This window comes from Ailuropoda melanoleuca, chromosome 2 (genome assembly GCF_002007445.2).
Source record: "Ailuropoda melanoleuca isolate Jingjing chromosome 2, ASM200744v2, whole genome shotgun sequence".
Lineage (NCBI taxonomy): Eukaryota > Metazoa > Chordata > Mammalia > Carnivora > Ursidae > Ailuropoda > Ailuropoda melanoleuca.
The window spans coordinates 136,636,341-136,662,275 of NC_048219.1; the positions used below are offsets into that span (position 1 = coordinate 136,636,341).

The 25,935-nt window shown below is 34.3% G+C and overlaps 1 protein-coding gene across 15 annotated transcripts in view; it reads left to right on the forward strand.

The window, feature by feature from the left end:
* Positions 1-260: 260 nt before the first annotated feature.
* B3GALT1 (beta-1,3-galactosyltransferase 1) overlaps positions 261-25,935 on the forward strand; it is a 341,427-nt gene continuing 315,752 nt past the window's right edge. For 9 of the 15 annotated variants that reach the window (XM_034654686.1, XM_034654681.1, XM_034654679.1 and 6 more), the window contains exon 1: positions 261-366. The gene's annotated coding sequence lies outside the window, so the exon portion shown is untranslated. The remainder of the gene's footprint in view (positions 367-25,935) is intronic. The other 6 variants (XM_034654694.1, XM_034654691.1, XM_019809167.2 and 3 more) reach the window with 5 other exon arrangements.

The window sequence follows — 25,935 nt, forward strand, 5'->3', positions numbered from 1 at the left end:
ATATGATGTTATAACAAGGAACGACATCTTTCACTGAAAGGTGGGTGAGGAGGAGATTATAAATGATTTAAAGGAAGAAAACTCCTTCTTCAAGTTAAGTGTTCTGTAAATGCTGATTATTTTGTACTAGATGGTTGGTTTGATGCAAGACATGTGGCAATTTCATGAAATGGCAAAAAAAGAATGTGAACAAATTGAAAAAGAATGTTAATGTTAGCTGAAGCGTACCAAGGTTATTTATGTATTTTTCTTTCCCCTTAGACCCGGTAGAGACACTTCAAGAACGGCTCAGTCCCGGAGTGGAGGGATTGTGTGAAGACCCTGACTCTTTACCCTGAGACAAGGTGCGGAGGTTTTCATTATAGGGTAAGAGCCAATTCCCATTTTAGGCTTTGTAGTCTTTGAAAATTGATGAAACCGTGAGGTAAAATTAGGTGGCATTACCAGAAGTATTAGGATGCTCTGGATTTATTTATAGCTTTGCAGTAGCTCGTGCCTTTATACCTTTCATGTGAAATATGTTCAGATATAATTCCTTGGCAGATACGATTGTTACATTTGAAATAGGATGATATGTAGAAACAATGCGAATTGCAAAGCACCAATCTGACCATTTTGGATTAAAACATCTTTAGCAGAGATTCTCTTGTCGCATACTTCTCAGCCCGTTTCTTACCACGCCCACACAGAAAAAGACAATCTTCCTGTGATACGCTACAGTGGCCACTGGCACTGGTAACCAGATCCAGAGCAGCTCCAGGGCTGAAGGGTTTGTCTTAGTGCATCTGCACACCGTTACCCGGGGGAGCTCTGCTGGGGAGCAATAGAAGCTTTCCCTTTTGAAAACACTGAAGTGTCCCTGACTTTGTCTGCATCTCAGTGATTGGAGCCTGGGTTTAGAGGAGTTTTTCTTAGAGAAAAAAACAAAACAAAACAAAACTTTGGGTCTCAAATTTTCACATCAAGTTAATTTGACCTAAAGATTGACCAATAGCCCTGATTTTGTATCTAGAAAATTGAACCTAAAATATTTTCTTTGTCCTTTCTATCAGTACAATGATAAAGAGGCTCTCTCCTAGAGAAGCCACAGGTACATTTCAATTCTGGCAAGGGTCCTTGTTGTCCTAGGGCTCTGAGGAAGTTGACATTAGACAAAATCTGCCCTAACAGTCACGAGGACTGCGTGGTCTGAAGTCTCACTTCATGTTTGGTCTAGGTTGGGTAAGTCCTGTTAGTTGTCTCAATTATCATTTAAAAAAACAAGTAAGTGTTCAACAGATTTGGGGCCTGATTCAAACCCAGACTGAATATTGCAGAATTATAGGTTTCAGGCGAATGGGACTTGGATGCTCTCTGGTTATTTCTTCTGTGCCTTATTCCAGTATCATCACAGGTACCAACATAGTTATGACCTTAAGAATAAATGGTAACAACAGGGATGGGATACCCATTTTGCCCATTTCTATTCCATGAATGACTGGCATAAAATACTCTTTGGTCACAATTCTAGAAGTTGTCTTACCTTACCAGGGTTTTTGTCTTGTTCTGATTTGTCTTGGTATTGTAACCTTGATGTCTCAGGTTTTGCTTTTTTTAAATTTTAATTTTAGCTAACAATTTTTTAAGAGCAGTTTTAGGTTTACAGAAAAATTAATTGAAAACTATAGAGAATCTCTATATATCCTCCTCCAAAACACACATAATTCCAGCTATTATTAACATCTTGTATTAGTATGGTACTTGGTTACAATTAATGAACCAGTATTGGTAGGTACATTATTATTAATTTAAGTCCATTGCATAGGAGCTTACTCTTTGTATTGTACCTTCTTTGGGTTTTGAAAACTGTATAATGACATATTTCCATTGTTACTGTATCATACAGTATATCATACAGTACTATATACTGCATTATATGGAAAATACCAAATATTTTAACCACCCTCAAAATTTTGTGTGCTTTCCCTATTTGCCCTTCCCTCCCCTCACTGAAACCCTGGCAACCTCTGATCCTTTTATTACCTCCAGAATTTTGCCTTTTAAAAGATGTCACATAATTGCAATCATACAGAAGATAGCCATTTCAGACTGGCTTCTTCTATTTAGCAATATTTCGCTTAGCTTTTAAGTTTCTTGCATGTCTTTTTGTGGCTAGATAGCTCATTTCTTTATATTGCTGAATAATATTCCATTGTATGAATGTACCGTAGTTTGCTTATCAATTTATTATTGAAGGACATCTTGGTTTCTTCCAAGTTTGATGGTAATGAAAAAAAAAGCTGTTCTGAACATTTTTGTGCAGACTTTTGCATGGACATGTTTCCAGCTCATTTGGGTATATGTCAAGGAGTGTGATTACTGGATCTTATTGGTATGAGTACCTTTAGTTTTGTAAGAAACCTCCACACTGCCTTTCAAAATGGCTGTATCATTTTGCATTCCCAATGAATGAGAGTTCCTGTTGCTTTACATCCTTACCAGAATTTGGTATTGTCAGTGTTTTGAATGTTAGTTATTCTAATAGGTGAGTAGTGTTTTCTCATTGTCTTAGGTTTTTAATATAATGTATTTCATAAAAGATTGTGACTGCCCAAAATACTCTGGACACTTAGCCACTAGAAATTTCGTTAGTATTTACTTGGTAATGAAAATGATTAAGAATATGGGTTTTCCTCTGATAACATTCACTGTGATAATGCCTTCTTATGAGATAAGACTGTGTGTACACCTAAAGTGTGTATTTATGTGTGTCTGTGTATCTGTGTATGTCTACTACTCTCTATTATACAGAGAGATAATAGGCAAAGACTTTTCTAGTAATAATACCATTGAAATGAAAATAGGCAGAGTAAATCAAAGATATTTTTGTTTCTAAAATTGAAATATGAGTATTCTATAGATCCTGATGTTATAAGCGGCCATGCTTGATGTTGTATAAAGCTAGCTTTCTGGCATGAGTAAGCCATTTCAAATTAAGCATTCCTACTTTTTGTATTCAGTTAAATTCACCCATGTAGATATAGCTATAGGAAGGAATTCTTCATTGATTGTCCTTCCAAGTTATAATTTTTCTGTAGGCTTGGTGCGTGTTTCTGCTTTAGATTTGATTATATTACTTTGTAAATATTTCTGATGAGATAAACTTCCATTCTAGAGGGCTACTTTCTCAAGTATAAGGACTACTCTCATAATTCTATCTTTAAAATATGCACATTGCCTGTGTTAAAGAAAAAAAATTTCATGATACTTGTAAAGTAAGCAAGACTTTATTTAAGAGGGACTATGGCAGTGGAGTTTTGCAGAAGGGAGGGGGGGATGGGGCTCAACTCCTAATACAACAATGACAAGTAGAGATTTAGAATCACAGATCAGGGTGGGGATCAATGGATGGAAAATTACTGGGGCTAGGAGAATTCTCACTAGACTGATTCAACAGGATTCTTACTGAAGGCAGGCCAGGGTGATAAGATATGGAGGGTGGAGGATGAGAAATTTGATCAAGGATAATATTAAGGATAATCAGATACCAAGGAAAGAGGATTTTCCCTCAACTAACTCAGCAGAATTCTTGCTAAAACTGGACTAAGTGGGCCAAAAAGAGAACCCAAGGTCAGAGCTTAGTTGAGAAGAGGATTCAGAGAAGCCTGACACAGATTTCGTCCAGGAGAGAGTCTTTGTCACCTGACACATAGTAGAATTTTAGTGAACACGTATTGTTATTATATAGATGGCTTTCCATCAAATACTACAGGAATCTATTAACAAAGTCCTAAAGACACCAGGCAAGCATTATAATTTAAGAAAAAAAGAGGGAAATCACTTTAAATCACGTAAATAATTTTGTGTAATGTTCAAGACTAAGCTATTAAACAGAGCATAGATCTGGTTAAAAAATTAAACAACTAATATATGTGAACAGTTTCTAAGTGCAAAACAGAATCTCAATGATGACAGAAATGCAGAGATAACATAGACATGTTCTTACTTTCTCAAAACAATGCACTTTAGTGGAGGAGGGTTGGGGAGAAGGGAAGGGGAATGGTATTAGTGACATAGATTAAATATATATACAAATTTTGTAAAGAAATAGAGTAAAAGTTATCTTAAATTTAGGATGTACCTTAAATTGGACTAAACTTTAAATCTAGGTGGCAAATTCATTGATATCATAGTATATGGAAGCCTGATTTTCTAAACATTAGCATCCATAAAAGTTACCTTGAGTCCTTGTTTATTCATTCTCTTGGTCCCTACTCCTCAATATCTGAGTAATTTGAAGGATCTGTGATTTTTCACTTTTAACAAGTACTCCAGCTTATTCTGTTACAAGGACCTGTAGGGCATGCTTTAAAGAACCCTGATCTGTACGCTCTACAGTTTTCCTCCCTGTTGAATGGTTGATGTTAGAAAGTACCCCCTGAGAATAGGGTGATAGGGAGATCAGCCCAAATAAAGGAACCAAAAGAATATGCCAACAAGATTAACTTCATGGCCCCTTACAGAGGTGTGGTTGAAAAGAGGATTGTCCTACAAGTCTGAAAATGAGAAAGCAAACTAATCAGAGAGACCAGCACAAAAATTGTGTCTAAGATTAGAACATTTTAAGAAAGAATGAAATGCATATTTTGTAAATAGAATATTTTCTAAATAGATAAAATATAGTACAACATCATCAATATTCAATGAATTGTTTATTTCAAAGATATGAGTTATGGTATTTATAACTATAGGGGGAGTGATAAATACCCAAGAAGTCCAAAAGTGGGGGAATGACTAAGTTAATTAGTATCACTATCCCAATGTATTTTATTTTCACTGCTTTGAAGAATGATGTTATTTAGAAAGTATCTAACATAATGTGATATCAAAAGAAAAATGAGAATGATATGACTGTTTCTGCCTAATATATTTATGTACATGTGGTGAAATTTTAGGTGTTTTGAATTCTAAAATTGTCTTCAATGTTATATGGTACTCACAAAATCAAATACTAGAATCTAAAACCTAGATGAGGTGGGTCAGTAATATCTGGAATCAGACACTTTGGTCATGAATTTTTAACAGTTAAGAGTAAATAATTTTTGCCTTTTGGCCAGACCCACCGTCTTCCAGTAATTTGCCGAAATAACCAACACAGAGGGAAGAGGAGAGGCATCCGCTGTACGTTCTCTAGGTCTTTTAGAAAACATGAAGTGGTTCCTTTGCTATATACTTGCCAATCTGCAGGAAAGGTGATATAGACATCAGGGGAATGGCCCTGTTCAAAAAGGAACACCCTACAAATGTTACCATGGCAAGCTGGCAGAGTCTATAGTGTTACCCAGCACGCTCTTGGCAATGTTGTAAACAAACAAATTAAGGACAAGATTCTTGTCAAGAGAATTGATGTGTGTACTGAGCATATTAAGCACTCTAAGGGTCTAGATAGCTTCCTGAATCATGTGAAGGAAAATGATCAGAAAAAGAGGGAAGCCAAGGAGAAAGGTACTTGGGTTCAACTAAAATGCCAGCCTGCTCCATCCAGAGAAACACACTTTGTAAGAACCAGTGGAAAGGATCCTAAGCTGCTGGGATCCATTCCCTGTGAATCCATGGCTTGATAAGTGACAAAAAAAAAAAGACCTCTGGACTGTAAAAATGTTTCTTTTAGTTGAGTAGAAATATGGTATGCCCTCCCCCAAAGAAATATGTAAAACAAAAAGACAATGACGACCACAACAAAAATTTAAAAAACACAAAAAAAGTAAATAATTTTTAAGTAAAAAGGTGTTTTGAAATTACATTATTATCAAGCTCCAGGTAAACTCTAAAGCAGTGATACCCCCATCTGGCCAATTATTAGAATCGTTTGGGGGACTTTTTGGAGATATGGATTCCTTAGAATCTAGACAAGTAGTTAAGTTTCTACAGTTCTGAGTTTAGCTCTGGAATCTGAATTTTTTGAATACTATATTGATGGCCTTATTGATTAGCAGAGTTTGGTGACCACTGCTGTGGGGACGACAATTTCTGCAATGAGCAATATACGCCAAGAAAATGCAAGTCAAAAATAATGTCAAATTCTAGAATGTTTAATGTCTGTAACATAGTAAATACGGTAGAAGTTCAGAGGAGGGGAAGAATAACATGAAGAGGTTTATTTGGAAGGATCTTCTTGAACTAGAATCTCATAAGCATTGGTGGCACAAGTAGCCTAAATGCTGGAAAAACCATCATCATCTTAGCAACCTTCATGTTAAAATGAGGAGTAATGGCACTGTGAGACACGTAGAGATAGCAGTAACACAGTCGGCCCATTTGGGGATGCCAGGTCTTTCACCAATCCAAAGTGTAAGCCCTACATCCTTTCCTCAGAGCTCCAGGTCCCTTTCAGGCTTTTCCTCTTGAGCTGGCTCTTGGTTTTGAGGCAAGGGCTACCTCCTGGTTGAAGAGGCTTTTCAGCACTTTAGGTTGGGAAGCTATGCGAAGTCTATAAATCATTGTTTCTTAAGGTGAGGAAAAGCACATCAGCATATTTGTGCAAAGACAAAATCTTTATTATTTATGTTTATTAAAAGGAATTATGGCTTTTAAAAGACAGAGAATCAATCACAGAGTTAGTTGAAGTTGAACCTTTACAAATAGATATGATTTGCTTTCCCAGAACACGAAAGGTGCAGGTCAGAGTCATTTCAGTGATGGGGACCTCATACACCCAAGTCTTTCTTCTGTCGACTCAATTTCTTCTTTAATACAAATGCTGTTTAAACTTACATTCCTCTAGCTTATGTTGCCTAAACTGACGGTTTTATGCCACATGGGACCTAAGAGTAGGAGGTCAACAAATATTTTGTAAAAGAAAAAAGCCAATAGCAGCTTGACTAGAGTTGACTGAGGAATGGGCATAGGTGAGGTTGGACGTGACTGGTAGTCATAACTGAGCAGGATGTCAGGTCCCAGAATGAGGAATTTTGTCTTGGCCCTACAGTGAGGGTTTCTGAGAAGGATAATGAGAAGATAAATGTGAGTTTTGAAGAAGAAAATCAGCCAACAGTAAAGAAGATGGATTAAAGAGAAGAGGAACAGGAAATGCAATTAGCACACTAATTAGCTAATTACCATGTGAGGAAACCTGGGCTAGGCTGTTGGCAGTGAAAAGAAAAAGAAAGTGGATAACAAGGAAGTTTCTCAACTCAATTAGAGTAATATTGATTAATCACCTACTAAGTGCCAATCACTGTTCTAGGCCATTAGGACATCAAGTGAACAAAATGGAGCATATATTCTGTCAGGAAAACAAACATAAAGAGCAATAACAAATAAATACAATAAATAATATACATTATATATCATGTTGGAAATTCTAAGTGTTATAGAAAAATAAAAATTTGAGCAGAGTAAAGGAGGTAGGGCAGGAGTTTGCCATGTTACAGTGGATGGTCGGGGGAAGCCTCACTGAGAAGGAGCAAAAGTTTGAGGATGGTGAGAGAGTGAGGTAATACCCTGAAAGAAGAGCCTTTCAGGCAGAAGAAAAAGGAAGGGCAAAGACCCTAAAGTGGGATGTCACTAATAGCCACATTTTGAATTTAAAATCTATCCCAAGGCAAGATGCTCGATTGTACCACTCACCAACTACTGAAAAGGAGGATTTTGCTGCTGGAAAGAATCTTCTTCCTTCGAAGTTCTGCTTCAGGCCAAATTGGATTAAATTTCAAAAGGACAAAAGAAATAGAGTGAATTAGGGAGTCAGCCTTGGGCCATACCCATAGTTAAAATCAGTGAGAGAAAATGAAGGTGATAGAAGTCAGAGAGAAACCAGGATCTAGTCTGTCCTTAGAGTTGTAAAGAGGGCTTGGCTAAGAAAAGGAGACTCCCAGGTACCAATGCTGCAAAAAGATGAAGGAGAATACAGACTGCAGAAAGAAAAAAACCAGTGGGGTTGAGGGAAGGGCTGTTGGGGTTATGAAGGCCGTTGATGACCCTAGAGGGAGCAGTTTCAACTGAGTAAGAGCAAGGTCATGTTTCCTATACCAGGAACAGTGGACAACCTGTGTTCTTAAGAATTGGTAGTATCCTAGACAAGTTGATTTTCAACAATCCATTAAGGATATTTTAATAATGTTCTGAAGTCTATCTTTGATAAAAAGTGTTGACAAGTTTGAAAGAGTAAAATGAAATGTGTTAGGCTTCAAACTGAGGAGGTATGCAACTTCTCCTTCCCCTTTGCTCTTCCGTCTGCTCTGATTTCAGAACAAGGCACAGTTTTGACATGTTAAAGATCTGAAGTCTCCACGTGCTTTGGTGGGGAGATGCTGCAGTATTGCTCAATTTGCAGAAATTCTCTGGCCTAAAGTATAGTTTTCCTCAAGCCTTCACCAAAGCTTGTATTTTATTAATGCATCAAGTCTTTTTCTAGGACATGGTGATGTTCTGGTTTTAGAAGTCCAGCAGAAACATACGGGTTATCCTAGGGTTAAGAGGGGAGCCTGTCAGTATTTGGTAGCCTTTCAATAGCTCCCTTACTGAAATATTTTAAAAGATTATAAACATTAAAACGTAGCAATAAGCAATGATTCAATACACATATGTTCAATGTTAATAAAAAAATGTACAGATATCAGGGGTTTATAAAATTGGTATAGTCAGCCATGCTTCCTGCTTCCTGTGCTATGACCTAGAATTCATTCTTTAAGACATCTTTTTATGTTATGTAGTGAGCCTATCAGAAAAAGTGCTTTGAAAGCAGTGGGAGATTAGCCATTTAAAGAATGGAAAAAACATCTTAATGTAAAAAAAGAGATGGACTTGTTATTCCGGAAACAAATAGAGAAAGTGTGTTAAAGTTGATGTGATAGGAAGTTATTTGGAATTTCAGGATTGATGGTAAAGAACCTTCCGAAGATCAGATTCATATTCAAGGTCAGTCCCTTTGCCCTTATTCTCTTCTTGCCTCTTCCTTCCAGATTCCCATCATCCTGCGCCTATTAAAACCTGCTCAGGAAAGGATCCACTGTTACAGTCTTTTATAACTTCATATGAACTTAAATCAGTGTGTTACCTCTCCCAAGTGTATTTACATTTTAAACAGGAAAGGAAGGCTGCGTCTCCATTTAAAATAATTACAAATCAGCCTGCTTGGATCTGTATGAAAAACCTAAGAAATTTTGTCGGTTGTTTTTTGACTTGGTAGTTGCATTTTTGTATATATTTTTTGTTAGCATTTTATAGCAAAGGAACTGTATAGTTCCCAAAATTGCAACATGATGAGATTCTTATTGCTTTTAATTAACCTGCCTTTTTCTTTCTTAACTCCACAATTAATTTGGCTAAATTGGTTAACAAACGAAATATCGTAACTACATTAGTTGCATATTGCTTTTACTATGTACTGTTTAATGCTTCCATCATTATGTTTCACATGAGAAAAATCTTAAAATCTAGATTTAATATTCTGTGATAAAAATCACCATTTTGTCCTTGCAGGCATTGTCCCAGAAATGATATTTTAAAAGGTAGCACTATTGGTTTCATTTCTTGGAAGAGAAAAATGTCAGAGTAGTAGTAAGATAGTAATCTAGTATATTTGGTATTATGAGACTCAAGGATTCAGCCATAAAAAGAAATCTTTACTGAAGAAAAAAATTGGCATATTTTTTTAAGAGGAAGAGAGTTGAATTGCTATATTTGACTGCAAATCTGGCAACGCTAAAAGGGGTTACTTAGAAATGAAAGTTTTCCTAAAGCTTTTTATTTGCATTAGTTATTGTAATTGCATTGATAATAGAATTCTTAATTTTTATAAGCACAGAAGTATGCATTGTTTTTTAATCCTATAATATCTCCAAATATTTAAGACATATGCTTTATAGAAACAGTGTCAAGAGTTCAGAAATAACAGAAGTAAAACCAGTGAATCACCAAAGTTGTAGTTAGTACAAGTTTATTGTACACGCACGAAAAAGACCGTCTGCAGACTGGGAGCCCTCAAACCAAAACATGGAATGAGGCTCAGGGGAATATTGTTGTAAAGCAATTTATACAGTGGGAAAGCAGTGACTGTTTATTCTTCACGGTGATTGGTTATAATACTAGAATTTTCTTAAACAATAGGGAATTGGTCAGTGGTTACCTCATAACAACCTTCAGAAAGAGTCTGTTTTGCTTATGATTTCCAGAGGTATTAGCAAGAAATGACCCGAGTCAGTTTAGTCTTGTGAAATAAGCTAAATTAAGCTTTGCTTACATGACTAACTGGTTTTTCTGTTCAGGAAATCTTCAAGATTGATCTCCGTTTGTTGTTGTTGTTGTTTATTTGAACCATTCCCCCTTTTGGTTATTCTTTCAGCAGGCTGAGAGCAGACCCAGCAGTATAGCATTATTCTCCGTTACTACCTATCCTTGATGTAATCAGACTGAAGAATCACATGTTTGGTGTTTGCATTCAATACCCCGGAGGACCTTGTAGTCCTTGGCTTCATCATTTATGTGGTTATTGTTGGTTTGATCTATTTGTCTGATCCTGATGGATACCATTTGGCAAGTGAGTGGCTGCCAACGGGCTTTTAAAAACCCTCGAGGCGATACAGTGCACTAGAGAGGTTTGTGTGGTGACCGTAAGGGGAAAATCAGCAAAGGGTTGAAACATTCACCAGAGGACAGCTTCTCACAAGATAAGATTTAACCAATTAAATGTCTCAAATGGGTTATAATGTTTTAGAAGTGATTTGCATCGGCACAACATGATGGGTTAGCGAACATCCTCACGCTTACTTGGGACAAGATGAACCCTAAGGGTGCTAAATTTTAGGAGGTGGTGTTGCAGGTGGGTTTCCACCTAAATTAGGCCTGCATATGAGAGGAGCAATCAGATGATTTAATGAGAGGCATTTTTATGGAAACAAAAGAGAAAGCTCAATAGTTTGAGCAATTTATAAATACATTTTCTGAGTTTGAAGAGCAGCCAGTTGAGATTTCCAGACGCGGGGTTCTAAAGCATCTTCAGGTGGAGTGAGAGCAAGCAGGGACGATTGGACAGATTTTCCTGATTTGCAGTGTGAGTGTCTCTAGTGATCTCTCCAAGTGTCTACTCAGCAACAGGCATGAAGATTGTCCACACCTCCGCTGTTATGGTGATTTCTCAGAAGTTTATATCAAGTTGTCCAGCTTTAGCTTGAGTGGCTTCAAGAAGAAGACAGTTTTAGTTTCATAGTGACTCCAAGTCAAAAGAGTGGGAGAAAACTGTAAATGTTAGTTTGAAAAATTCTAGCCAAATATAAGAGGAAACTGAAGAATTTAGGATCCAGTCCAGTGTATAGATCGAAAACAAAACCTCAAGAAACTAGAATCTGATATCCACGAAAGTGTATTACTGAAATATAATTTTTCTCTCTATAATCGTCCCCATTTCTACCAAAGATAACCACCGTTAAGACTAATTCGTTTGTAAATTAAGTCTGATTTCAATAAACTTGCCCTGGCTATTTACATAAGGGTAGCAAGAATAGTGATTGATCATATAGTTCTTTTAAATGTACTTTGCTGGAACTTTTCATAGAGTATTTCAGATTGGAATCCAAAAGCCTCTCAAGGCTAGGAAGCCATGCCAAGGATTTGCCCAATTGTGTCCTGTTTCAAGGAGAACAGATTCATATTGAATTTAGCAAATGTATCTACCGTCATGAAAAATAAGAATATTTAATAAGAGTTTCTGAATTCTGGAGGGATCAGATAGGAAGAAAAAGATGCGTTTAAACTTAACCAAATTGCTGTCAGTTATGGATAGATTGACAGGGAGTAGAAAAGGAGGTCCTTTAAATCTGGAAACAAAATATTACATAACTAGTAATATTTTAAATGAAGTCATCAAATTTATAATCATTTTCATCAGTTCAATGTTGTATAAGTCTTGTTTTGTTTCATCTTGGGCTAGCAGCTTTATGAATCAATTAGGTTTTCATTTAGAATTTTAGAAAGTCTTACCAGCTGAGTATTATGACGTTGAAGTTACCATAACCCTGCAACTTAGAGTTCTTACTGGGGTCTTTTCTAAGAATCTTCTTGAAGATGAAGCACTTTTTTTTTGCTATTTAAGTTCAATTAACCAAGATATAGTACATCATTAGTTTCAGATATAGTGTTCAATAATTCATCAGTTGCATATAATACCCAGTGCTTTTGCCAAATAGTTGATTGTAAATGTATTCAGCGAAGTAAAACAATAACTCATTGTGAGTGACAAAGGACTTTTAAAGAGCCAGGGTTAAAGATCTAGTAAGAGCTCTCTCTCACACACCCACACAAATAATGCAATTCACAAGTAAGTTTGGTTTTTTGGTGTGATTTACAGTAGTTTAAGGTAATAACTGGAATTGTGACTAATAACATCAAATTTTTTAAAGGAGTCCATATAATTTTGAATTACTTATTTTAATGATATATATGTCCCATATAAATATGATCTAAGAAAGTTAAACATTACTTATTATTTGACAGTGTTCTCCGTGCAATTTAATATATCAAATAAGCTTAAATAAACTAACTTTTCTTTATTTATTTCATTCAGATTTGATTTGAGGAGGTTTGTTTAAAATGTCAAATGATTTTTTTAAATGTCAAAAGATGTAAAATACTTATCAAATAGGACCATAGGTCTTTGTGAGACCATACTTTGTTATCCATTCAACCAAAGTGAAATTAAAAGATGTCAAAGGCAAATAAAGTTACTAGTTAACTAGTATGTACAACTGTAGAATTTAGCTCTTTTAATATGGAAGACTTAATGTTTTTCTTTAAGGAATCCAGGAGCTGATAAAGACAACATGAAGCACAGGAAATTATTTTCATAAGACACAGAATCTTTGTTTCCTAGGCAGATTACATTAGATGTAAAGAAACATTTTTGTCTACAATTTCTTATTAAGAGCAGACCGATGATCTAAAACAAACTTTGTCATCTTAACAGAGAGAAAAGCAAATTATAGTTTTGTACCAGTGTACTTTTGATGTTAAAACTCCCCTCTTCCTTTTTACCTTTTTAACTTAAATCCATTCCCATCTTAGCTTGACTACATATAAATTCCTTTCTGAAGATTTCTTTTTCACAAACCTACAATTTTCTATATCCTTTCAGCTTTTGTCCCATCTTTTTCCTTTCTTATTCTGGAAAAATTATATTACTTTAAGACAAAATTACTTTCTTTTTTCCTTTACTAAAAACCCAAACCGTTAAAACCAAAAAAATTGTCCTTCGTATCTTTCCCTTACCCACCCCCTCAATTCCCCTTATCTACTTTTCACATATAGTCATTTTCTTTCACCCTTATTTATTATTTTTAGTAGTTTTAATTACATATGTTAATTAAAATTCTTAACTCTTAGTATCCTTAATTCCTAGTGAAAACTAAGAAGTAAGCAATTGTGGGCTGACAAATTTTTAAAAATATTACATCTCATAATTTCTTAGAGTATATTCTACTACCTAGTAAATTTTCAGTGTGGCACAAAACATGTTTATTAATAGACTTGACTATCTTTTGTCTATCTAAAAAAATTAAGGCAAAAGTAGATGAACTTACGTTTATCATTTAATGTTTCTTACTTGGAAATTATTTAGATATGCAATGAATATTCATTATTTAGTTTAATTTAGTATAAGCCTTTATATTTATTTATTTAAATTACTTACTTTTAACAGTTTGCTTGAATTAGATATTAAACAGCTGTTATTTTTCAGTAATTTTTCTTGTTGACCACTTTTGAAGACATAGAGATAGTCTGAGCTTATTTGATTAGTAAAGCCAGGGAGAAAAAGTTATGTGTTTCCATTACATTTAATATTTACAACTCTGAAGACATGTCTGTTTTTATTAAACCCACAAACTTAACCTAGTTTTTATTTACAAGAGATTACCCTAGATAGTTTAAACTTGAAAAACATTTGGGTTAGTTTCTATATTTCTGAGAGTTTTAGAATACTTAATTTATAAAAGCATTTATTTTTCTTTATGCCAATCAAATAGATCTCTTTAGAAATTAATTTCAACAGTATCATCTGGAGGTAGAAAAATATCATATATTTACAACATGTATCAGGTGGACTAAGTTACAGTTACCTGCTCAGATGGCCACAGAACTTAACTAGAGATTTTTTATTTGCATGCTGCAAGGATCTTTTTAAAGCTATTTGCATAGTAATTTTTCTGTTAGAAGCTTCTAAATGCCAAAGAATACACTCCATTGTCTCTAAGAAGTTTGGGATCCTCTCTTTTGAGAGTGCCCCTTAAGGTGAACTTACTTAAGTTAAAGTTTCTCTATCTTGGCCACTACAGTTTCAGAAGTTCATACATTTTTCCAAAAAGGCAGAAAATCCTGATCCATAGACCAGATCAAACCTATTTTTGCCTTTAAATTCCTTAAGAAATCTTACCTATGAGGAGCCCTGTTTTCCAACAATTATTCCAAAACACGGGGAATTACTTATTTTTCCCCCTTTTGAAGAGAATAGGACCAAGAAGCTTCGTTAAACAAAACACAGTTATGCGAAGAAAGTCAGAGAGCCCAAAATGCGAAGAAAACGGAGCTTGGATCCAAGAGAGACATATCCTCAAATTCCAGGGTTGCCAAGAAAGCAGAGACCTCAGCAAGTACCAGCACCTGTTTGCTTATAGGTCTTGGAGTCATTGGACATCTTCTCTGGATCCCACTTTTGATGCCATGAAATGTCAAAAGTTCAGAAATAACAGAATTAAAACCAGTGAATCACCAAATTATTAGTTAGTATAAGTTTATTGTACACACACCAAAAAGACAGTTTTCAGACTGGGAGCCCTCAAACCAAAACATGGAATGAGGCTCAGGGGAATTTTGTTGTAAAGCAGTTTATATAGTGAGAAAGCAGTGACTGTTTATTGTTCACGGTGATTGGTTATAATATTAGAATTTTCTTAAACAATAGGGAATTGGTCAGTGGTTACCTCGTAACAACCTTGAGAAAGAGTCTGTTTTGCTTATGATTTCCAGAGGTATTAGCAAGAAATGACCCGGGTCAGGTTAGTTTTGTGAAATAAGCTAAATTAAGCTTTGCTTATATGACTGTTTTTGTCTAATCAAGGAATTTTCAGGGTCGATCTCTGTTTTTTATTTTAACAGGATTAAGAGAGAAAATAATGTTTTATTAAAACATTCCAAAACTTGACATTAAAAAGATGAAAAAAATTATTTTTTCCCTTCCCCAGCAAAGAGCAGCAAAAGAACATTTGGGTAGAAGAAATAAGTGAACCAAGTGAGAAGGCATGACTGGGTTGGAACCTAGAAAGACCCTAGTTAAATTTATTTATCTGCCCTACTACAGAGTAGTTTAAGTAAAATCTTGGGGATGGTGGGGAGGGAGTAAGAGGAGGGTAGAGAGAGAGACAGTGACAGAGAGACAGAGAGAAAATGTGTATGTGTGTGTGTGTGCGTGTGTGTGTAAGAGAGACAGTCCAAAATATAGACAGAGAAGCAAGCTCAGAGGGAAGAATTTGTGTTCCAAGTACAAGAAGATATTTGATTATCTTTCAAGTTTATGGTTTGACACTAACAATGGCTTTTGTTGCTTTGGAAACATCATTTCACCTTCTTGCATCTGAATTTTTCTGAGAAAAACATCCACTTAATGTCACAATAGCCTCACAGGAACAATTTAATAGTTCCTGCTAAAAGCCTGTAAGAACGCTTAGCATAGAAGATACAGCTTTGCAAAGGCATTTGCAGCCTCTGTCAATCTTAATTTAACAGATTGAGAATTTGATGGGTTTATTACCAAGCCATCAGTTGTACAGAATTGAAGGCAAGACAATTCTTTAGAAATTGTTAAAATGCTAGTTAAATAATGACCAGAAAATTGCAAGTTGACCTTCTTCAGTGGCATTTCTAAAATATGGTTTCAATATGCCCTGTTTTATTTCCCCATTTTAAATGATAGCTAATCGGAAAAAATTCCCATGGGATGCCTTTGATGGGATCTTTGGAGAAAATTTCCTTCCTCTCTATTTGTTTTATGAGCTGTAGAATCTTCTTTTGATTTTACCATATCTGGAGGATCTGGCTCTATCTATCACTAGAGTAACTGCCAGCATTTGAGAAGTTCTGTGTCACACTAGGACCCCAGACAGAACTTGATTTAAGAGAGGAAAAATACCATATTTTGGTTGGTATAAATGCAGGAGTGTTTGTCCACAGCTTCATTTTTGTGAGCACCAATAATTCTTTAATACATTGCTAGTACATGGATCTAAAGATGAAGGTGGCTGACAATCCCTTGGATAATGTTATTGGAACTTTCAATTCACTTGCTGATTCTAACTTATTCCTGGGATAACAGTAGAAAAATCCTTCAAATAATGATTCAAAGGAAGGGATTGATCCCAATGAGGCAATTATAGGATATTTAATAATAGTTGATTGTTTGAACCAACTTCCTTTACTGCTGGTAGGTCGATCATACTGTCTGGGATACTGAAACTGTTTCATGAGCTTGCTGCTAAATTCCTAAAGTAGAAAATTAGGACACCCTTTAAAAATTGACATTTAAGGAGCCAATGAGGTAAACAACTTTATGATACAGTTTAATAAATTAAAATGCAGTGATTATAAAATTATTGTCCTTTTAACTAACTTTATAAGATATTAATGTCATAGAAGTAAATGAAAGTGGGCTTTGAATTTACAACACTAGGAAACATCTCAAGGTAGATATTTTCACCTAATTTTTTTCTGATAACATATCTATTAAATAATAAATGAAAGCAAACACAATATTTATTAGCTCAAAATTCAAACATATTTACATTAATATTACTTTATAGTTATAATTAATATTATGTTTTAGTAAAATGAACACATAAGGCAGCATTAACTGTTTCTGGTTTTCAAATCTCAAGTTTTCCATTTTTTCCAATCAAGCTTTTAAATATGTTAAAAAATTTTCCTGATTTTACTTTGAAGTTCAGATTTTAAAATCAATAAATGAAAATAAAAAACACCAATACCTTTTATTTATAAAACAAAACCAATGTTTTAAACATTTATGATATAGTTTATAGTTTCCTTAGCTGTAATGTAAATATAAAATTAATTAGGTCTTTTCCAAATTTGGAAACTTTGGCCCCTAAAGACAACTCTCAGAAATATTAATTCACTCATCTGCAGCGGCAAAAGAATGTCAATGAGATTGAGCCACTAGTGTGCTAATCTTGCAGTAATTATGTGCCTTGGACTTTACCTTGAAGTGCTTGCTTATTGTTGGCATTTAGCCTTCAAAGTAGTGTTGAGCTTAAGACGAGTACATGAATGAATTACATATGACATTTATGGCAAGACTCTAGAGTCTCATTTCCTCTCTCAACTCTTAAAGCATTAAATCCTTTGAAGTTTTAAGTGTTTTAGTGAAATAAACTTGTCTTATATTACTTATCCATTTCATTTTTCTTACTATAGATGCATAAGACAGGGGACCATAGGTGGTTCATTAATTCATTCAAGGAACATTTACTAAAAGTCTCTTTTTCGTTAGGCAGTGAACAGGGTGGTAAAGGCTTACAATTTAGTAGTAGAGATACACACTAAACCACACATTTCACGTATCTATCCACAGATTAAATTATGAGAAACACCATAAAGAGAAGAACAGGATGAGACAAGTGCATATAACAGAATGGCTTAACATAGAGGGGTCATGAATCTCTAGAAGAAAGATAGTTAAAGGGAAGGGGAACATCCCAGGAAAAGCAACCTGAACGTTCTAGGGATATATTCATTTGTATATTTCCTGGACAGAACTGGACAAAACTATAGGGCCATAACTGTAATTGAATAGGATTTTAATTACTACGTTATAACATATAGATTATTTTATGATAGATTTAAAGTCAAGATTATTGACATACTGCCCGCTAAAACTTCTTAAATTTTTCTTCAAAATCCATTCCACCCAACCTCATGGATTGACTCAATGATTACAAAAATATTTTGTAGTGAATAGATCTGATGGGTGTTCATGGGTGATTATTTGTGAAAAATTCATGGGTATGTATACTTCAAATCAAGATCTGCAGAGTGTCTACCTGCCATGAGGTTTCCCTTCACTTGACTGCCACCCAGGCTATTGCTGGGTCCTGAACACCTGCAAAAAGTAAAAAAAAAAGCTTACTGCTAAGTTTTATTATGTTAGACTCTTTAAAGCTTCCAATAGCTGATGTATTTTATGTGATATGTCAAAATATAGTAGCGAGCTTTAAAAACTCTTTATTATAGTCAATGTGATCTCCAACCTACATTTCCAGCATGTCACCCACTACTTCCCGACACATTTTCTGTGCTTTGGCCAAAGCAGTTCATTTACTTTTCCCCTAATGTACCCTAAGTTATCTCACTTCCAAGAAATCCCCATCATTTAAAGTGTCCCTCCCCCAATTTCTCTTCTTTAAAAGCCTACTCAGTCTTCATATCACTAACCACTTCATCCAGAATAATTTTTTTATCTGAATTCCAATTTTAGAAATCATGCAAATTCCCTAATAACATTCCATATTCCTGGATCCCCATCTGTTTGGTAGCACTTACAAAGCTGTGATTGACTTCCTTGTGTTAAAATTTCAAGTACACTTTGTTTTCATTATTTTATATGTAGGCCCCATTTATGCAACTGGTCTATATTCTTGGATAGTTTATCTTTAAATCCTTGAAGGCAAGGTGCTTTTCTCATATTCCATGTTCAATAAATGCATGTTGCTAGGTTGATGAAAAAGAACAGAGACTTAGTAATAGCCACCAAGCAAAAGAACTACTGTATCATCATCACTAAGACTTTCTGGCTCCCTATATTAATATGCAGGAGGTACGGTTCCATAACAGATTAATTGCTACCAATCATGAAGAAGTTAAAATACTATCCGAATTTAGAAGCTATACCGGAATCATAATGAAGTTTCTTAATTCTGTGCCAAGCCCATACATAGTTTGAGTGTCTGCTATTGTTTAACTGGCCCTATTTATTTAGTGGTAATCATTTCCTGCGATGGTGTAGAACATTGAATTGGAATGGATATAAGTCTAGCCTAGAGCACATATCCTAGTGTTAGTTACAGGTAGCTCAGCATTAGATATCGTATGCAATTGTACGTCAACCATGAAGATAAGCACCAGCCGTTTTCAGGATTGCAAATCATCTCAAATTTAAAGGTCTACTTTTTTTTTTCTATTTTCACCGTGATTGGTTTCCATGGGAAGGCAAACTGTAGGACTATTTGCTACATACAGATACCTTCTTTTCTCTTAAATTATTGAAAAAAAAATAGAAAAAAAGGCTTATCAGAAAGGAATAGGTTACTTCAATTTCTATTGATAGCTGGCTGATTAAGACACACTAAATGTAAGTTTATTAATTATAAATGTTAATTTACTACTGATAAGTTTATTAAATGTTACCATGCAGCATAATACATACAGCCATAAAAAGGAGTATGTATTTTTCTATATGCTGATATCAAGACATCTCCAAATATATGAAGTGAACAAGCAAGGGGCAAATCAGTGTGCATGATATGCTCCCATCTGTATAAATATAATAAAAAAGAATACGGGAGGAACTACATATATGTGAAAAGAATGTATCAGAAAGATTATATAATAGGCTGATCATGCTGATGACTTTGCAGGAGAGAGGAGATTATTAAAATGAAGAAAGGAAAGGGAAACTTTTTGCTGAATAACACTTTGTATTTTCTAAATGTTGAACCATATGACTATCTTACTACTAAAAATTAAATAATATTCAAAAATTTCAGTTGAAGTAATTTACTGTGTTGGATAATCACAGAAATGCAGAAGAATATTATTGTAGTATTAATTTAATAAGAAGACATTAAAAACAACAAATGATAGAAAATAGTTTATGTTCATTCACCCATTAAAATAATGAACAAGTGTATGGAAAATAAAAATAAGTGCATTAGATTAAGAATCCACATGATTTTAGATAGGCCAAAATATATTTTTGCATAGATTTTTTTTTTAATCCAGAAAGTCTTCCAAATGTTAGCAAATAATTATTGCTGAATGGTAGGTTTTCCTTTTTCAACTTTTCTGTACTTTCTAAATTTTCTACATAAAAAATATATTGAGGGAAAAAATTATCTGAAAAGAGAGGAACAGTGAATTACATGAAAAACATAAAGACAACTTCTTAGGACTTGAATACTAATAAAATGAACATTTTTTAACTTATTACTTTAACTCCCACAAAATGCATTTCTTATGAAGCACCCATCATGGTACAGCATAGAGAGACAGTGCTAAACACAAAAGACAAAGCCCCTTCCATCATGGAGCTCACATTTTTACAATATAGAGATACAAAAATAAACATATGTTATGAAATGATGGGTGCTCGCTTTGGGAGCATATATACTAAAATCGGAAATGATGGGTACTATGAAGACAAATGAAGCAGGATAGAGAGCAAGTTGTTAAATTGATGAGACACTGAATTAAAAGTGCAGTTGGAAATAGAAGCTATGACAGCAAGAATCCTCTTCTCATTCCTCATATTAGATGAAAAGATTTTAATATTTCAACTATTAAATATGATACTTGTTGCAGATGTTTTTGTAGACATTTTTATTGGTGATAGGGTGTCCTTTATAGTCCTAGTATTCTATAAGCTGTTGTGAATTTTGAGTTTTATCAAAATTTTTATGTATTCATTGAGATAATCATATTTTTTCTTCATTCCATCAATGTGGTAAAATACATTAAATAATTCTCAAAAGTTAAATCAAAAATACATTCCTGGAGTAAACCAACTTTGGTTTACATTTATTATATAAATTCATATAGTATTTTATGGATAGAATATTATAAATGTGAAGTTATCTTTTATATTCATATAAATCTGTATGTTATTTATATAAATATATATACCTAAATTTAATTTTTAAATACATTTATATTCAGTGGAGAAAAATTGAGTACAATTGCTGTCATTTCTTCTTTAAATGTTTGGAGGAATTCACAGACCATCTATGGCATATTCTTGCTAAAAATAAATTAATAAGTAAATAATTTGGAATCTATTCTAATCTTCTGCTCCAACTACCAGTTCACAGAAAATTTAAGGGATTCAGGAGCAAGTTAAATGACACATGAAGAAGTAATCAGCGGTATATAAAATAACAGAAAATTTAAAGGATAAGTGACCTGGTTTTTTCATCATATTTAACGGTAAAAAACTGAAATCTTGCTATCACAGCTTCTGTTTCAAATTGTACCTTCTACCACCTGGTACAGAAAGGAGGAAATGAAAGGAGGAGCAGTTAGTTACAAATGCAAGCATAGGCCATATTTGAGTTTTGATTTGAACAAGTCAATAGCAGGAGACATTTTGAGACATTGTGGAAACTTGAACATGAACTGGATGTTAGAAGACATTAAGAAATTATGGTTTTACTAGAGCTACTATAGTTTTAAAAAATGATTATGTTTTAGAGATACCTATTGAATGATTTCAAGTGAAATTGTATGATTTCTGGGATAAAAAAAGCTTCAGAAAAAAATAAAGTAAAATAAAAAAGGAGAAGTGAGATAGATGAAGTTAGCAAACTTGTTAAAACTGGATTATATGTAATGGATAGGCTCATTATAATAATCTTTTTTATGGTTGTGTATATTGGAAATGTCTATCATCAAGAGTTCAATTTTTTATAAAAAAAGAATAAGAAGGTATCATGAGCTTACAAATGTACAGTTTTTGCTTCAATCTTAGTTCTGCTGCTGCTACAAACTGTTATACCAATACTTCCCTACTATGCATGGTTTATTTTAAACTTTGAGAAAGTTTTCAAAATTCATATGTATTTTATTAGCTACTTTTTAAAGAGATTTTAACACATTTAAAAAAGGATATCAATTATATAATTTTGCAAAAGCAAAAAATAAATGTTTGGAACTGAATGAGCAAAATCATGGCAGTTTTCAAAAATATTTATTTTTGAACGTTAGAGGATTGTCAGCCAGTAACAGTTCCCTGTAGGAAACAGGAACAAGGGCTGTTTTTTCTCTTTTCTTTCGGCCTTCCAGTCTCTCTTTAATGTGTCCTATTGAAAGAATCTAATTGGAAGCCATGGGGCAAAGGAGAAAGTAAGTGCAGGGTCCCAGCGCCAGCTTCACAGAGCCAAGGATAAATGAGTAAATTTCAGGCTGAGCTATAATAACAATAACAGGCAAGCAGAGTATCTGTTATTTTATGTGGTGAAGTTTAATCTAGTATTATTTTTTGTTTGTAGTCAGATAATATAAACTATATAGGATAATGATTAACAATGTAGACTTTTAAAAAGCAGCCAAACCCTGGCTCCTCCCTGTGGAAATGTGGGTAAAATTACTGAAACTCTCCAAGCCACAGTCTTTTCATCCATAACATGGGAATAATAATCATATCTATTTCATAAAGTAGTTTCTTCACTTTTGTGAAGAAAAGGTGAAATGTAAATGAGTAGACTGGTTATATGGTACCCTGTAAATAAATGTAGACTGCTCTAATTTTTTAATAATCATCATCTTGCTATTGTTATCATCGTTGTATTTTTAACTTAAAATACACCAAATGTTTATTTTAAAAAGTGAGCATGAATATTTTGATGATTTAGTAGCTGATTTACTGTTTTTAGTAGTCATTCACACAGTCATTTTACAAGTTATCACTTTTAATGGTATTGCATTTAGTAATCAAAATTATTTTGAGGATAAAAATAATTAATGTCTTCAGCCTGAGCTAACCTAATATAGCTTGGAAAATCTAGAGATACATAAGAGATTTTCCTCTGGAGGTAAGAAGATACATAGATTTTGGCTAGATACCTCTAGATTTGATATACATATCTACTTCAAAGGTTCTTATTTCATTTAATATGCTTAAGGCCGATCAAGCATCCTAGAAGAAACACACTTGAGATGGAGAAGATGCTTACTTCAGATCCTCCTCATATTTATGTTGCAGTTTACAAAAGAATTCTGAGTGATGTGTCACGGAATAGTGTTAGTTAACACAGTCCTACTGATTAAGCATCAGCTGAACGATCATCAGATTATAGTGAAGCATAAATCAAAATACTGAAAAGTGCCTCTGCAAAAAGACTGATGTCTCAGAGATGACGCGAAGCTCTTCATTGTTTTGTCTTTCCACTAGATGTGAACGCACCTCCATTATTGTTCCTTAGGATGGAATATTTCTGTTGGCTTTATTTTTTATCTTATACCTTCAATTACTTTGTTTTTCCAGGAAAATTAAACCCATCATACTGCAAGTTCACCTAAAAATTTTATTCTAAAATGCATGATGTAATTGCCTGAGATTTTGGATGTTCTTTAGGACACATTTATCTAGTGAAACTTTTCAGCTTTTCTGGGGCAATCAAGGTTTTTTTTTTTTTATTATAGCGTAACTTTTATGTTATATGGTTAAAGAATATTCTAGTCAAACAAGTGACATTTATTTATTTATTTATTTATTTATTTATTTATGTAAAGACTTATTTGAGAGAGAGAACGTGAGCGAGAGAGCACAAGCAGGGGGAGCAGCAGAGGGAGAAAGAGAAGCAGACTTCCCACTGAGGAGGGTGCCCAAAGCGGGGCTCAATCTCAGGACCCCAAGACTATTACCTGAGCTGAAGGCAGCCTCTTAACCCACTGAGCCACCCAGGCGCCCCAACAAGTGACTCTTAAAAACCAACTTTATTAGGTCACAAGACAAACTACATAAATTTCCCAGGCCTGCCTATGTATGTGCTTAACATATTGTAGCAATTCTTATTCTGCAGCAAAGGTCAGGCAGAATGGACTTTATCTTCTATTTACCATTAATTTTAATCATATTTGCCCATTTATGGTTTTTGGCTTTGCCCTACTTACGTTATTATGACCACCTTATGTAACTGCCTGTGATACTATACAGAGCTAGGAGTTTCTGTTTACTATGCTGAAAAATCCAGTAGAACTTTTTCTACTGTCAAGGGACATTTGTTGTCGGCCTTCTGCCTTCTCTCAAGCCCTTATTTCTTGTTTGGACTGGTGCAAGAACTTCTTTAATGACTGCCCTGATGGTGTCTTGCTTCTGTCTAAGCCATCCTCAACACTTCTGCCTGAGAAAGTTCTCTAAAACATAAATATGATTTTTAAACTTTTTTTTTTGCTTAAATTTTTTCAGTGGTTCCGTATTACCTTCAGAATTAATTTCAAACTTTATTGTGACGCACAAGGCCATGCTTACCACTCTAATCTTGAATTCCAACCAAAGTGTCAGAGTAAGCTTAAATTCCAGTTCCATAATTATGTAGCTGTGTCACCTGTGACAAGTCATTTTATTTCTGTGGGCCTCTGCTTTCTGGTTTGTGAAATGTTGGAAATAATAATGAGAAGGTATTATTGTTGAAGAGACTGGATGAGTTAACATATGTAAAATGCTTAGAACAGTACCTGGCACCAAGTAGAAACTATACAACTTCAGCTATTATTATTTTGTTGTTGCCATTATTTTTTTAAAATTATTTTTCCTATCACAGCCTTGTGAAGCCCATATACCGTGTTATGCTGAAGCCACAATGGTCGGATTGTACTTACTGAGTATCCCTTTGTCTATAACTTTCTCTCACTCTTCAAGATTTATTTCATTTTCCAATCCTGTGACCACTCCTCATGTGGGTTACCTGCTTGTCCTAGATGCCATCTACATATTTATTTGTTTATTTAAGTTTACTTATTTTTTTAGTAATCTCCACACCTAACATGGGGCTCAAACTCACTACCCCAAGATCAAGAGTTGCATGCTCTTTCAACTGAGCCAGTCAGGCACCCCCATATGTATTTATACATATAAAATTTAACCTTCTTGACTATCTGTACTACAAGATTATAAATACTTTGAAGGCAGGAATTGTTTGTTTTACATTTTTTAAAAATCTATGTACCACCAATAGGACAGGGGCCAATATGTATTAGGTGCTTGATAAATAATTGAATAATTGGTTTTGTGAAATGGAGACAAAGAAGAAAGTTCTTCTCAAATGAACTTTCTTCTCTTTGTTAAAACATGAAGTTACCACTTTCTACATTAAGGTGTTATTATTGATGTTTTTTCTGTGCATTTAAAGAGAAATAAAATTATGCGTTATGCAGAAGCTGCCTTTCCATTCAAAGCTCGCAGATTAGCATCAGCAACCCTAGGTCATCTGTAGAACAAGCTTTTGTGTTTTCTAAAGGAGATACTATTTTATAGGAATTTAAGAATATCTTCTCAAAGCAGTTTTCAGTCTAGAAAGAATTAAAAAAACTGCGAATTTTATACTAAAATAATTTCTACTGTTAACCAATTCTAGCCAGTTGGTAAACTGCCCATATAATCAAGAACTGCTTTTCTGAAGTTTTATATGCACTTTTTATTTTCTTTTTTTATAAGTAAGCCTCTTACTTTTTCATTGATTTCCGTTATAGTGAGAAGAGCAGTGGTCCAGAAACAACCCATGAATTACATTATCTAATTTAATTAAGGTGCACTGGAAATATCTGTAAAGATTCAACAGTCACCAGGCAACTAAAAATGAAACTTTAAACTAGCTTTGTAGTGGACACAAGCTTCTGCCATTTACCATCATTATCCACTCTACATTCCTTGACAGGGATTTATGAATAATTCTGCAGACACCACAAGGTTGGATTTACATAAGCAATGCAGGTGTTTCAAAATGTTAGTCTATTGCTTAGTCCCAAACAATCTTAGGAGAAAATCGTTATCTCTAATTTTATGAGCCATACCTCCGATTGTATGGCACTCAATTCCATAAAAACTATTTTATTGTACCAATATAATCTCATTTGATCCAAGTATATGTGAACTCTCCATGCCATTGGGTTTACTGGTCAGAGGAT